The sequence below is a fragment of the Macrobrachium rosenbergii genome, chromosome 5 (assembly GCF_040412425.1).
Source record: "Macrobrachium rosenbergii isolate ZJJX-2024 chromosome 5, ASM4041242v1, whole genome shotgun sequence".
Lineage (NCBI taxonomy): Eukaryota > Metazoa > Arthropoda > Malacostraca > Decapoda > Palaemonidae > Macrobrachium > Macrobrachium rosenbergii.
This window is the reverse complement of record NC_089745.1, coordinates 40,640,775-40,654,459: the sequence shown is the minus strand read 5'-3', so window position 1 is coordinate 40,654,459 and position 13,685 is coordinate 40,640,775.

Sequence of the window (13,685 nt, the reverse complement as noted above, 5' to 3'; positions counted from 1 at the left end):
TGAATGAAGTATATAAACCTACGGCTTTCGATCTCCACGTTTCATTACACCTGTCATCAGAGTTTGGAGTCTGTATGCAAAATCACACGCATAAATTATGATGTAAATTTCAGTTTTCGTTGAAAAAATAAAGCAATTTGTTAGGGTAGAAACGTCAGCAGCTGAACTGGAAGTTGCATCATGAATTTCTCATAATGCTTTAAATTCATTGCCGTTTCCAGATAATATTTGAACAGATTTTCTCTTGAAATAATTTTTTATGTCACGCAAGCATTCCATTCTGCCGTCAGATTTTGATCTTTGAACAATCAAAATCCAGAAGTAATGATTAACCAAACACACACACACACACATATATACACAATATATATATATATATATATATATATATATATATATATATATATATATATATATATATATATATATATGTATGTATGTATGTATGTATACTAGTAAGATTTGCATTAACATACTGACATGAATAACGGAATAACAGTTAAACTGCCTCTATAAGAACTTGTCGGCCTAAGAATAAAGCTTTAAGAAGAATATTAGGAGTCAGATGACATGATAGGGTGGGAAAAGATTCCACAAACTAAATTACGGACGTCCTTTATTTAGATGAGATAACGATGAAAGGAAGCTGGAGATGGTTTTGGACATGCCCTTCACACAACTCCTAGGAAGAACAGTAGGCCTACATGTAGTGTCAGCTGGACTCCTGCGGGCACCAGAAGATTTGGAAGACCTAGGCCTACTTGGGTTAGAAAAAATATAAGACAGGAACGGCAGATGACTGGAGATTTGTGGAAGTGGAACCACAGGAAAGACATGAGTGGTGGAGTTGCACAGAGCGATGATGTATAAAATAACTTTTAATACGATACACAATCACACGCAATCACACACACACAAACACGTACACACGAGGCTATATTATATGCTCTTTCATTGCAAACTAGTGACAAGATCTTAGCATTGGTCTATGAAAATAAACACATACACACAAAGCTAGATCATATGTTCTTACTTTGCAAACCAGTGACAAGACCTTAGCACTGGTTTATGAAAAGAAATAACGATAAAATTTGTGTGGCGATAAATTATTGCTCCCCTTCACCCCTCCGTCGCCTGACTGAAATCTTGGGTACTCTGACGTCATTGCATCTGAAGTAACGTTACCGTATTCCTGTGCTTGCTTTGATCTTATTCGAAGAGATGTGTCAGTATCTGTCATTATAATCTCAGTTTTTCATTTTTCCTCCCTCTTCAGGAGACAGTCAGTTTCTGTCACAATACTACGACAGCGAGAAGCTTGGACATAGCAGTGATTTTTTTTTTCCTGTATAGAGGGATGGTTCTTTTCGACAAATTGTTCTAGTAATTCGAAATTCCTTGGCAAGATTAAACCTCAAAATTGCACGAGAAACTGTCCAGCATCTGGTAGTAAATAAAATGTAGTTCATGAAGTTTCTGCTCTTTTCAGCAACGTCTCATCTCCGGCTAAACAAAAGGATGATAGGTCCAGTTACTGGAATCAGAACTTCGTCTTCGCGCGATGGATCATCCAGGTCTTATCAAGATGTAGTAATAATATGCAATAGCGCTTAATGGAGCAAAGGCTTGGGCACCAGTTAACTTTACAAAAGTTCTTATGAGGCCGTGTTTTGAAATTTTCACTTTGGCGTAAATCCCTCGAAGGAAGACGACACTTTCTACAAATTACCACCGCGTGGATTTATGTCTGCGTGGATGATAAAAACGCGTTCCATTTAGTTTATCGAAAGGTTTCATTGCTACTAAATTTATTATTTGTGTTCAGCAAATAGTTTGATTCCTCAGCAATATTGCCAGTCAGGTGATCTTCCGAAGTGTTATGTATATTCGTGAGTACGTGCGTTAATTTGATCTAGATTATGCCAAAATCTGCCCTAAAAGTGAGTTTGATCGTTCATTAACGTGATAGAACTGCAGTTGTCTAGACGTAGCTTTGGAGAGGATCCAGGCTTTGAATCGGCAGATAAGGTAGACTTTGAAATCTCTGTTTTTATGGGAGAAAATTGAACTTGTGATTTTTACCATGATTTTCTAATCATTATGAACTTTTGAACTGGTGTGGGAGATTTAATATGAATATTCATACCTCTTTTATATTATTATTTTGTCATGTTACGTTTGCCATATCTTGGCTATGCATTTTACACTTTCCATTATTGTGTTTTGCATTTCATATATTTTTGGGAGTTTTCTATCATGTTTGATTCTTCCGACAGATGTCTGTGGACAGATGTCGGTGGGATAGTGTGGACTGTTTCGAATAACATGTGGTAGACTGTTTTTGACATGACTAATTATTGATTTGGGGAGTATGTGTGAGTTTGGATATTTTCAGGCTATTAGCCATAGTGAGACTTCTTTAATCAGAAGTGTTTTACAGTTCAGAGTTTAGTTATCTAACTCGATATTTCATTTATTATGCATTTTAATCTTTGCTTTGTTTTATTCATTTCTTGTTGGGTTATTTGAATAATAAACCTATTTTTGTAGAAACTATTGCGTTTCTTTAAATGGTCCATTTAATTGATTTGGTGAGAATGAGTGCGATTCGGGTGGGTGAACTTCGGAAAACGATGAGAGAGAGAGAGAGAGGCGATACACAGAGAGAGAGAGAGAGAGAGGTGATACACGGTGAGAGAGAGAGAGAGAGAGAGAGAGAGAGAGAGAGAGAGAAAAGAGAGAAAAATAGATGTAAGTGTTGCCGTGAGCGAACGTTCATACGCCTCCGTTTCATGAATAAAGATCGTTGGAGCACGTTACGTACACCTTCAAAAAGGTGTTAATTCTGTCCTCGTTAATTAAATGAATGTCCTTGGCAGCCGTCTGAATTAAATGGTGAATGAAATGGCGGCAGCAGCGGTGTCTTTTGATTTTAAATGGTGGCAGCATGATTTTAATGTCTTTAATGATGGCGAAAGAGGGAGATTGCTAATAGACTAATTGGTAACGTTGATGCCCAAGGCATAGGCGACTTCACCTAAGAGCTAAGGCGACGGGTCAGTGTTGAATGACTGAGTAGGTCGTGATTACGTGTGAAATACGGGGAACCTTTCCTTTTTTTTCCGTTTCTATTCGAGTACTGGGAGTGGGGAGTTGTGAAATAGATCTGGATGATCTCTAGAGCAATTTTGGGGTTAACAAAATACCCAAATAAGTGTGAATAGTGGCGATTGTGAGTTAATTACGCAAAGTGATGATTCAACTAGAAACGCGCTGGGTGTCTTTTTTTTTCTTCGCTGTCGAGTAGGGGTGACGTCACAGGTTAGCAAGTTGAGAGATAGGTACTTCGTTTTCTGTTTCAAAATTGGTAAGTACCCCATTCTCGTAAGTTGCGCAGAACGCCGTTTTCTATTCTTCTTTTAGAGGGGTAACTTGTGCCTTTCTCTAGTGTTCTTTTTGGTTTCTCTTTTTATGTTGTTACGCTCAGGGCGTGTGATTACTCACAAAATGCCGGACGATGCAGCAAGCACATCCCAATCAATTGTGGTGCATAAAGTGACGAACATTTGTGCGGGAATTACAAATTTTAAAGGGTTAGTTGATGGAAAGCCAACCCAAAATATAGAAACTTTCATTGAGTCAGTGAACAATTATCTGAATTCCAAGAAAATTACGAATGGCGCTGAAGCTTTAACAGAGGCTAAATCATTTCTGGATTTAGATAAAGGAGATATTGGGAAACGAGCACGCAGTTTCGGGTTCAGAAGGTGTAAAACTTGGAATGAACTGCAGAAATTTCTACGAGCTACTTATGGCGGAGTTCAACGTGAATGCGCAGTTCGGAATTTGCGAGAGTTTCTCAAAATAAAGAAGGGCAATGATTCACTAGTCACATACAGTGCGAATTTATTTGATGCAGTAGTTGAGTTAAAGAAATCTATAACAGGTTCTCCATGGGTAACTGGAAATAATATCTCCTTAGATAATTTTGAAAGATTGTTACACTTTGCTTGCCTTTTAACGTCGGTCCCAGATGTAATTGTAGATAGTTTTGATAAGAGAATTGATCAGGATACAGACGAATCCTTTTTGTTTGCACAGATTAACAAAAATCTAGCAAAATGCCCGACACTGGACAGTAGTTTTGTACAGGGAGGTGCAAAGATGTCAGCTGCGGTTTCCAAACCACAGAATAATGATAGTCGCTCGCATTCGGGAAATGATGCAACAGCGAAGACATGTGCACGAGTAGAATCGAAGAAAATTCCAGAGAGATCAGTCACAACGATACGTTGTTTTAATTGTGATAAAATAGGCCATAGTAAATCAAATTGCAGAGTGAGATATTGTTCAGTTTGCAAATCTTCAGATCATGGATGGAGATTTTGCCCAGCCACAAAGAGTAGAGATTATTCAGGGAAGTCCCGGGAGGTTTTTCTAGATATGACAGGAGAATTCCACATGATGCAAGTTCTAGATACACAAAGGAACAGCAGAATTTTCACAAGATAAGTTCGAAAACGGACACAGGATAATGACTAATCAGGTCGTAGAGTCACTAGAACCTAGGCCGATTGTACGTGGATTCTCTAATGGCAATGAAATTTCTATTTTCATTGATTCTGGTAGCTCAGTTAACTTAGTAAATGCTGACCTTTTTCACTCGAGGTTTCCAGAGTGCAAATTAGTCCCTTCTAGTGAGACAGTGTGTGATGTACAAGCGAGGAAACTGAATATTTTAGGTTCGTCATTTCTTACGCTTTGTATCGGTGGAAAGACAATAGTAGAATCATTTTTGGTCATAGAAGGATTAGCCTTAGGTGAAATGGTTTTGCTAGGACACCCTTCTTGTATGCGACATAACATCAACATTCTTACGGGAGTTCAGGGGATTACAATAGGTGAGTCAGGTTGTTTTGTTCCATATATACACAGGAAAAAAACTTGTGAGAAACTTAAGACACAGTCTGAGACATGTGTAACACATTCATTAGAGAGTGAAGATATTCCGCAAAGATCTTTCAAAGGATTTTTGTTGGAAGATGTTGAATTGCAACCGCGAGTTCCTACATTAGTTAAAGTGTCGCTGAAAGAGAAAAAGTTTCCTTCTCAAGTGTGCGTTGTTGAGGGAACCGAGAAATTCAAAGACGTTGTGAGTACGGTGTCAGTGAATGAAATTTCAGTCGCAGGCGTGACTTCAGTAGAATTAGTTAGCTATCAAGACTCAGTGAAAAAATATCACAAGGGTACTTATGTAATTGATTTTGAAGAGTTTAATGAAGAGCATAAATTAGTGAGTTTTTGTGGAGACGGGAATATGTTTCCTAACGAGGAGCAACAGTTCCGAAGTCAGGTTCTACATGAACACTTGGCTAAAGTTGATTATCCTGAATATTCAGATAAAGTAGAGAAAGTGTTGAAAGAATATCTAGATATCATTGCTTTGAAGGGAGATAAATTAGGAGTTACAGATGTTTTAGAACATTCAATCCGCCTAGAAAAGGGTACAAATCCCATATATATTCCAGCATATCGAATTCCTTTTAAGATCAGAGAAGAAGTAGAAAAAGAAGTTCAGAAGTGGGAGTCGGAAGGCATTATCAGACCGTCCAATTCTCCGTTTAATTTTCCTTTGCTTGCAGTTCCTAAGAAAGACGGTAGTATCAGAGTTTGTGTAGATTTTCGTAAATTGAATGAAAAAACATGCCCAGATAGATATCCGGTAGCTTGTTTGCCTGATTTGTTTGTTGAGATCGGTGGCAAGAATATATATTCATCTATAGATCTTATGCAAGGGTTTTTACAAGTTCCCCTTTGTGAGAGTAGCCGTAAATATACAGCATTTTCGGTACCAAAGGGACATTACGAGTTTAATAGGATGCCTTTTGGATTACAAGGGTCCCCAATAACATTTACTAGACTGGTTAACACAGTACTTCATGGCTTGTTAGGAAAGTCGGTGTTTGTGTACATGGATGATATTCTCATATGCACAGATACAATTGAAGAACATCTAAAGGTGTTAAAAGAAGTCCTTAAGCGATTACGGTTCGCTGGGTTAAAGGTCAAATTGGCCAAATGTGAGTTTCTGAAGAGAAAAATTGTCTATTTAGGACATGTTATCTCTAAAGAGGGAGTTAGAGTGAATGATGAGAAAGTTAAAGCCATTGTGAATTTTCCAGTTCCCAAAACCAGGAAACAGATTCGTTCGTTCCTAGGTATGTCGGGTTTCTTTCGCCGTTTTGTGCGGAATTTTTCTACAATAGCGTCTCCATTGACAGATTTGTTACGAGAAGACGTTAAGTTTGTTTGGGGTGATAGTCAACAATTAGCTTTTGAGAAGCTTAAGAACGCTTTGGTGAACCCACCAGTTTTGAAGTTTCAGATTTTAGTCAACCGTTCACCTTAGTGACTGACGCGAGTCAGGAAGGTATAGGTGCGTGTTTGATGCAGAAATTTGAGGGGAAATTACACCCAATTGCTTTTTATAGCAGAAAGTTCAAAACACGTGGTAGTAACGAAAGGCTGATGTCAGTTGTGGACAAGGAGGCTTTCGCAGTCGTCTCTAGCCTTGTTCATTTTAAGATGTTGTTGTTGGGAAATAAAGTTGAGATTTTTACAGATCATCAACCGTTGTTAGAGCTTTTAATAAGCCAAATTTGTCGCCCAAGAGAGCACGTTGGTTCCTAACATTGAGAGATTTTGATGCAAACCTCAAATACATTGAAGGTAAGCATAATGTAGTTGCAGATGCATTGAGCAGATATTTTCCGGTCGAGGATGAGGAAATACACACCGAATCCTGTGTGGGAGAAGAGAGTAAATATTTGGTGTCTAATGTCTCTGATATTAGTAGTTCTGAGAGATCGCATGTAGAGGACATACACGTTCCTACAGTGCATACTTCGGGGAGAAATAGTGAGTCGGCAGTCTCGGGAGAGATTGTTATTCGTGATAGTGAGAGTAACGCAGTGTGTTATATTACGGGTGAAAATGTCACTTGGGACATAGGCTTGCTGGAACAAAAGCAAGATGAAGATAAATTGTTGTCAGATGCTAAGGCATTTCTTAAGGGAGTTTCACCGAAGAAAGGGTATAAGTTGCCTTTTTCTGGTCTAGAGTTGGAGAATAATTTATTGGTGAGAAAAGTTAAGTATAACTTGCGAAGTACTCGAAGCATGGGGGAGATTACACAAATCATCGTGCCAGAGAGTCTAGTACCACAAGTTCTAGACATTGTACATTGTAAATTTGGTTCTCCTCATTTGGGTGTAGACAAGACGTATGAAAACGTCAGGTCAAAGTTCTTTTGGAAAAATATGTTTTCCGCAGTAGAAGCCTTTGTGAAGAAGTGTGCTATTTGCAATGCGAATAAGCCAGCGACGACAGTGTCGTGTCGTTTGGGTTCATATCCCATACCACATAGGCCGTTTCAGAGAGTGCATATGGATATTCTGGGTAACTTCTCAGAGTCCGCTTATGGTTATAGACATTTATTAGTAGTTGTTGATGAGTTGACTCGCTTTGTCGAGATTTTCCCACTGAAATACAAATCAGCTGAGGAAGTTGCTATAGCGTTTTTTAAGGGGATAATTTGTCGATATGGTGTTCCAGAATGTCTGATCACAGACAATGGTAGGGAGTTTATTAATAAGACTTTAGACGGTCTTGCTAATTTGTTGGGGATAAAGAAAGTATCTATAATCCCGTATAGACCTGAAGCAAATGGGTTGTGTGAGAGGGCGAATCGGAAAGTAATCGAAGCTTTGCGCATGACGGTGGGAGGTTCCGATACACATTGGGACAGATCTTTGGATGAAGTGCGATATAGTATCAATACTATGATGAATGACACAATTAAGATATCTCCAGCAGAAGCTTTGTATGGATACAAGTTGAAAGGACCTTTTGATTTGTTACCAGAGTGTGTTCAGGGTGATGTTACGGTCACTTCATTGATAAATACAGCGAGAGAAAGATTTGCACGTATCAGTAAAGAACTTGAACTTAGTTCGCGTGCAATGGTAGAGAAAAGTAACGCGAAATCGAGGGGAGTAGCTTTTTCGATGGGTGATAGAGTGTTTGTTAAAGTGAATGTTCGGAATGATCTGAATTATAAATTAAGTCCGAAGTTCCACGGACCTTTTGAGATTGTAGAGATCAAAAGAGGGAATAGATTTGTAGTTAAAGATGTAAACACTGGAGTGACGAAATTGACCCATATTTCGAAGTTAAAGAAAGTTGGGATGTAATGGAACGTTTGTATATTTGTATATAGTTAGAGGATAAATGGGTTGATATTTGTATATATATGATATTTTTTTTTTTTTTTTTTTTCTCTTGTTCATTTTGGATGTTGAAGTTCTTAATCATTTGTTTTCGAATGATTTTAGGAATTGAGACATGGGCTAATTTCATACGAGATTTGACCCGTGTGTTAGTGTGTTATTGTGTTATGATGTGTTTCATCATCTGACGCAATATGTGTGTTGTTTAGGATTTTTTTTTTTGGGGAGGTACTTAGTATATCGGACCGAACAAGTCTGATCTTTTTTTTTTTCGGTTGGGAGATCGTATTTGAGTGTTTGGATTTTTTCCAGTTTCTTTTTTTTTTTAATTAAAGGAGCTGTATTGTGAGTAATTGTAATTGTTATGATCATGGGAGCGATTGCCATTACGTCAATTGCTATTTTGTTGAGAGTTAGTCAGGTGTTGCGAAATATTTGCTAACCGGAGTAGAACTTTCATGTCTTTTACGAGATATGATACCTTTTAGTGTTTGGATAGATTCTCGAGTATTTTTTTTTGTTTGGATAGAATTTTTTTTATGAGTGAGTTCCGTAGAGTTGTTGTGTTTAGTGAGTTGACTGTGATTATTCTGAGATACAAACTTGGAATTAGTTCACATTGTTTTTGACTTTTGCATTAGTTTTTGTTTGGTTCAGTAACATGAAACCTTTTTTTGTTAAACCTTTGAGTTAGACCTTAGAGTTGTGTTTTTGGAGACTCAGTGAGTGACATTCTGAGATACACTTGGAATTAGTTCATTTGTTTTTAGTAGTTTTGTTTGGTTCAGTAACATGAAACCTTAGACCATTAGTGTTTTTTTGGAACATCAAACCTTTTTGTTATTAGACCTTTTTCGAGTGTTTTTGGGAGACTCAGTAGTGACATGGGATAGATTAGAGACCATGTTCATTTTGGGAGATCAATATCAAGGTTCGGGAGTTGATTATAAGACGAGTTGTGCTTTAGTTAGAGAGAAGTGTGTGTGACAGACAGTATTTTCCAGTTGCGAGTTGTGTCTGTCTGTGGGTGGTTGTGAATTATCATTAGTTCATAGACAGACTCCGACAGAATGTGACTTTAGACAGTTCCTGCGAGATTACCACATTGAGTCCACCAGTACTCTTCCTGCTGTGTTTTTGCAAGGAGTATGCAGTTACAATGATGTGCCAGAGCAACAAGTCGACGATCATCGTTCATCGAGGGTCCGAGCAGTTTGATTCATCCTGCAGAATCCTGTCTACGGAATTTCTCGTACTTAGCCGTGCTGTATTCAACAGTTCCGAGAAGATAATTATGCGTCATACGCATAACGAGCATTTGGTAGTGGAGGTACCTACAACCAAGGTGCCAATGACGGTTCCACCGTTGGAAGACATTGACGATTCCGTGATGTTCCAGTATCAGGAATATATTATGCCGACAATTTTAATTGTCTTAATAGCTATTTTACTGATAATTCTTGTTGTGGGGGTAGTAAAGCTTATTCGTGTTTGTAAGATTACATGTAAAGGCTCTAAGAACTCAACCCCAGTGACTTTGGAAGTGCGTCATGAGAGCAGTCCTTAAAGCTGCAGTGCAGTAGACATTGCTAATTGAGCATAGCTCTATTCTGTTATGTTTTATACATATGCTTTTGTTTTAGTTTGCCGTTAAGGAGAGAGCGAGACGCTCTTATGTGGTGGCCGAGCTCTATTTCAGAAAATATGGCTGCTACAATTTTAAAGGACACATATATGCATTTCATAGCTTCAATGCTTTAAGATGTGATGAAAGAATTTATGGAGTCAGATGGAAGTAGGTCGAGAGACTCGAGGTAAAATCTTTGTGTTCAACAAATAGTTTGATTCCTCAGCAATATTGCCAGTCAGGTGATCTTCCGAGTGTTATGTATATTCGTGAGTACGTGCGTTAATTTGATCTAGATTACGCCAAAATCTGCCCTAAAAGTGAGTTTGATCGTTCATTAACGTGATAGAACTGCAGTTGTCTAGACGTAGCTTTGGAGAGGATCCAGGCTTTGAATCGGCAGATAAGGTAGACTTTGAAATCTCTGTTTTTATGGGAGAAAATTGAACTTGTGATTTTTACCATGATTTTCTAATCATTATGAACTTTTGAACTGGTGTGGGAGATTTAATATGAATATTCATACCTCTTTTATATTATTGTTTTGTCATGTTACGTTTGCCATATCTTGGCTATGCATTTTACACTTTCCATTATTGTGTTTTGCATTTCATATATTTTTGGGAGTTTTCTATCATGTTTGATTCTTCCGACAGATGTCTGTGGACAGATGTCGGTGGACAGTGTGGACTGTTTTTCGAATAACATGTGGTAGACTGGTTTTTGACATGACTAATTATTGATTTGGGGAGTATGTGTGAGTTTGGATATTTTCAGGCTATTAGCCATAGTGAGACTTCTTTAATCAGAAGTGTTTTGCAGTTCAGAGTTTAGTTATCTAACTCGATATTTCATTTATTATGCATTTTAATCTTTGCTTTGTTTTATTCATTTCTTGTTGGGTTATTTGAATAATAAACCTATTTTTGTAGAAACTATTGCGTTTCTTTAAATGGTCCATTTAATTGATTTGGTGAGAATGAGTGCGATTCGATTCGGTGGGTGAACTTCGATGAAACGAGAGAGAGAGAGAGAGGCGATACACAGAGAGAGAGAGAGAGAGTGATACACGGTGAGAGAGAGAGAGAGAGAGAGAGAGAGAGAGAGAAAGAGAGAAGAGAGAAAAAAATAGATGTAAGTGTTTCATGCTTCTTTCAGAACTTAGACTCACTCCTGCATCGTGGTTGATCTTGTGAGGGGCAGAAAGTAACATATGTCAATCTGTACGATGTCTGGAATTAATTAAGATATTCGTGAGGGTATCTAATCTAAATATATAGCCGAGAAGAAAAGTATTCGTTATTAACTGATGTCACGGAAACTAGATGAGCGAAAAGGGCGCCTTTAACACTTGTGTGACAAGACACCTTGGCCGTATTGAATATGCAAACATCACATCCCCTCTACCCTACCATTCTCTCTCTCTCTCTCTCTCTCTCTCTCTCTCTCTCGGCCGTTGTGACGCATATAATTCCTAATCAAATAACTCAACCTCTCGTTTCTAGAACATTCTCATAAAGAATAGACAAATTAGAGGAGTTGCTAGCACAGACGAATGTTAAAGAACGTTTTTTTTTTTAGGGCATGTTCAGGTAGCTCCTTTGGTAACAGAACTGCTTTTAAATATTAAGTAGACAACATTTAACGTAAATTCTAAATGTCTGCCGTCATGATATTGACCAAACGAATCATGAGCATCCATGTCGCCCCTAGTCGAATGTACCCTCACATTAATTTGCATAATAGCAGTCGGTGAGGTCCTCCTTCAACACAGTTCTCCATCCTTCAGCTTTGTCGAAAAGCTTCTGCAATGAGGTTTTTATTTTAGAAAATGGATCCCGTTTAAGTGTGTTTTGTGTAAGCTTGTCAACTTTGCCTTTTTTTTTAAATGGATGTAATTTTTTCTTTTATTTTCATTCCTTTTCTACTGACTGTATTTACGAAAGTCAACTTTAGTGGGATCAATGGAGTAACCACTCTGAATCCACAGAATTAAGTGTTCCAATAATTTATGTAAGCTATTTTTTAAGTGCATAGTGTAACTAGATTTATATTCAACCTTCGTATTCATACTGTATTCCAGTCACTATCACAAAAAAGTACTCTCCACCACACACGAACTTTGGTAGATGCGTATAGTTAAACGTAAATTATTTTTGTCATAGAACATCCCGTGGGAGTAAAATCTTTTGAGCCTGCTGCTTAATATTTGAAGTCTCATTTGATGTTTATCAGGATATGCAAACGATTTTGATATATTCTGAGTTTTCTGTTTACTTTTAGTAATTCCTTTCTTTACTTGTACTATTAGTTAATTGCAAAGTTATTACGCTACTATATATAATTACTGCCTATTCGATAGAAGTGCTTCATCAGTTTCTTAAGATTAGCCGTATGCTCAACTATGAAGTTGGTATACTAGTACTAATTATTTATTAATCAGCTTCTAGAAAAATTTGTGCAGAACCTTCCTATTTATGAAGGCTTGGGGAAAAAGAAGGGAATTGACTATGGACAGAACATTTGTGGTAGCCTAGACCAAAATCCATGTCTACAGGGATCTTGCCGAGACCAATTTGCGAGAAACTGCGTCTAAATGTTACGGTAACTCGTCACATCTAATTGTTTCATGAGGTAATGTTCCTTTCGCCATTTTACTATTTTGCATAATAAATATAAATAAGTTACGGATGGGGGGGAGTTCAAGACGTAGAATGCCAGATGCTGCCAGGTGTTCACAGGCATGGTTGGGGGGGCGGGGACTAACCTGTGGGAGTAAGTTCGTACGTTCGTGATACGCCACAAACTACGCACGTGCGTAAGTTGATAGTATTTATAGACGTCATATCATACCCAGCATATTGTTTCATTGCATCAGAGAAGCTACGATGCTCTTATGTTATCAGTTTGGGTAATGTGCAAGTTCTTAAATTTCCTGCAATTCTTCTTCTTCTTCTTCTTCCCAGCTTGTTCCCATTTTTATATGGGGTCGCCGTGATGCCTTCTTTGATATCTGGTTCAAAATCGCTGAGTTGAAGTTGGTTTTGGTTACCAATTCTTGTGAAAGTTAAAAGAAAAATTAACGTAAATATTCACATTTCTTTCATCTCACATCTGTTTTTTCGTTTTAGAATAATATACTGAACTATGTATTTCTTCTTGGTGAGTCAACAAATTGATCTGGTGAGTTGTTCTTACGATTGATAATCTATAGTCTTGTCAGATCTGAAGTTCCATCCGACAGTAGGCTACTTGCGTTTCTTCCTTTGCGTTTATGAGAGAGAGAGAGAGAGAGAGAGAGAGAGAGAGAGAGAGAGAGAGAGAGAGAGAGAGAGAGAGAGAGAGAGAGAGAGAGAGAGACCGTCAATTGGTCTCCAGTGTAGACTCTGCTATGATAAAAATGATGCAGTGAGTCAACATGGATTGTGGTTACTGACTAAGCTAAAGTACAATAATTAATTATTGTACTGAACACTGTCCCCTCCCTTACTATCTCTCTCTCTCTCTCTCTCTTGAAACGATGACCTGTGTAAGAAGGTCATTCTTCTAACTATGTCGACTAGGGTTGAAAGATATCACCCCTTCATACTGGAAACTAAAAAGAGTGTAGTTTTGTCGTTACTGTTCTGCTTTAACAAAGCAACATCTCAAAACACTCTCTGCAAAAAGTTTACAAATACATTTCAGAGTATGGGAGTCATGATAAAATAATCATTGCTCTTTGTTCTGTTATTGTGGGTGTTGTGGATATCACTCCACAACGGCCAACT